Source organism: Benincasa hispida, chromosome 9, assembly GCF_027475165.1.
Source record: "Benincasa hispida cultivar pf3 chromosome 9, pf3_genome.v1.1, whole genome shotgun sequence".
In the NCBI taxonomy this organism is placed as follows: domain Eukaryota; kingdom Viridiplantae; phylum Streptophyta; class Magnoliopsida; order Cucurbitales; family Cucurbitaceae; genus Benincasa; species Benincasa hispida.
In genome coordinates, this window is record NC_143486.1 from 18312766 (window position 1) to 18314628 (window position 1863).

Here is a 1863-nt window from a genome sequence, read left to right on the forward strand (position 1 = left end):
AAAACCAAGGTGACTAACCAAAACTGATTGAAATTGAAGGTAGTTGATTGAAGAAGATGAGGAGCTCGGTCAATATCGATTTTGGGACTTTTTTTTCTAAGAATAAAATCGACAAAAAATGACGGTTGTTTTGCACTCCTTGAAAGTTGAGGTAAGTGTGAACATTTATTAAATCAATCATAGTCGATTCGGTGGCAGTTTGGTCAGAAAACCAACTCTGATCGACCGTTGCACACCTCTAGCTACATGGATAGAGATTAAAAATATTTAAGTGTGGATTGTACTCAGGTATAGTAAACTTCCCTACAAACTTATATTGTAACGGAAAAATACTTAAATGCATCATCATTCTTATTGCATCCAATTAAAATTTGACACATGTCAAAAAAAATTAAGTGGTTATATATATATATATATATATATATATATATATATATATATATGTATGTATAGAACGGGGGAGTATGTTGCTCTGTTTCAAGTCACACAATATAAGTACAGTAGACTTCTCTAGAACAATTTATTCTCGAAACTAGAGAATTCCCTAGCCGTTCTGTCATATCTCCATCCTAATTATTTTTTTGGCTCTTACAAGATTCTACATGTTAAATTTGCATTAAACCATAAACATATCGTAATCCGCCGCCGTCGGCAGCGGCATTTGCTGGTTGTGTTGCCAAGGTTCCAACAGAGGATCACGAACATCAACCCCAAGAGCATCCGCATCGTCGACGATTTGAAGCACCAAATCCAAGGCCCCGAGTCGGTACGTCATTTCCATTGCTTCGACTCTCAAAATATTATTAATCGATTCGATTTCAATCCTCGCTTGTTCCCTTCCATTGATGCTTTCTACAATCCGACTGTTCACATTCTGTAATCGTCTCACTTCGCTTGTTAGATCTTCAAATCGCTTCTGCTTTTTCATTCGCGATCGTCGAGCGGATTCTCGATTCGATTGCATCCTCTTCCTCTTCCTCTCGTCGATCATCCTGTTTCGCGAGTCCGAGATGTTGATTTGCCCTAGGAACGAGGTCATTGCCAGACGAGTTGTGGATTCTCTGATTGCATCGGTATTTTTCGAATTGAGATGAGATTGGACTTTAATTGAAGAGTTAGGCTTGTAGAGGACGGTGATTCGAGTACAAATACGGTAAGAAAGCAGAGATCGAATGGAGAAGATGAATTTGGCGTGTAAGGCAGAGTAAACGCCATGAATAATCAAGAAGAATCTCGGATCCCGATTGTCAAACGGGATGGATTTTCCGAAATTGGAGTAAAGATACTGAATTGGAGAAGAATGAATAGCCTTGCACTGGGGAGATTTACAGAAAAACGGAAAATGTTGTGGATGGCCAAACCTGCAGGTAATTGAGAATCGACTGTGGATGCCAAACAAGAAGTTAATTATCAATCAAATCAAGAAGAATGAGCGATGAGAAAACGAAGCAGCATAAAAGAAATGCATGGATGAAGAAGCAAAAGAAATTAAACAGCAATACAACGGAAAGGTGTAAGAAATTTAGGGGGAGTTTGGCGCTTTGGAATCTTAAGCTAGGAATGTAGGCCTGAAGATTTATGCACCGTTAGATTTTAAATTAGTTTAAATTTATCGTATTAATTATTTTAATATAATTAAATTTTAAAAAATAAATAGAAGAATATTTTAAAAAGTAAAATAAAATAAAGATTTGGACTAAAATTATAATTTTAATTAATCTATTTGTTTGATAATTTGATATTTTAATTTTACCTATTTTGATTTCAAAATCTAATAGACTTTTTTCACTATAATATGTTAATTTTAAATTGAAATAAATTAGTATTTTAATATTAGATTCAATTATTGAAAAAGTATATATG

The 1863-nt window shown here is 34.7% G+C and overlaps 1 pseudogene; it reads right to left on the minus strand.

Moving 5' to 3' along the window:
* Positions 1–505: 505 nt before the first annotated feature.
* LOC120087194 (bZIP transcription factor 53 pseudogene) lies at positions 506–1603 on the minus strand (annotated as a pseudogene).
* Positions 1604–1863: the final 260 nt, after the last annotated feature.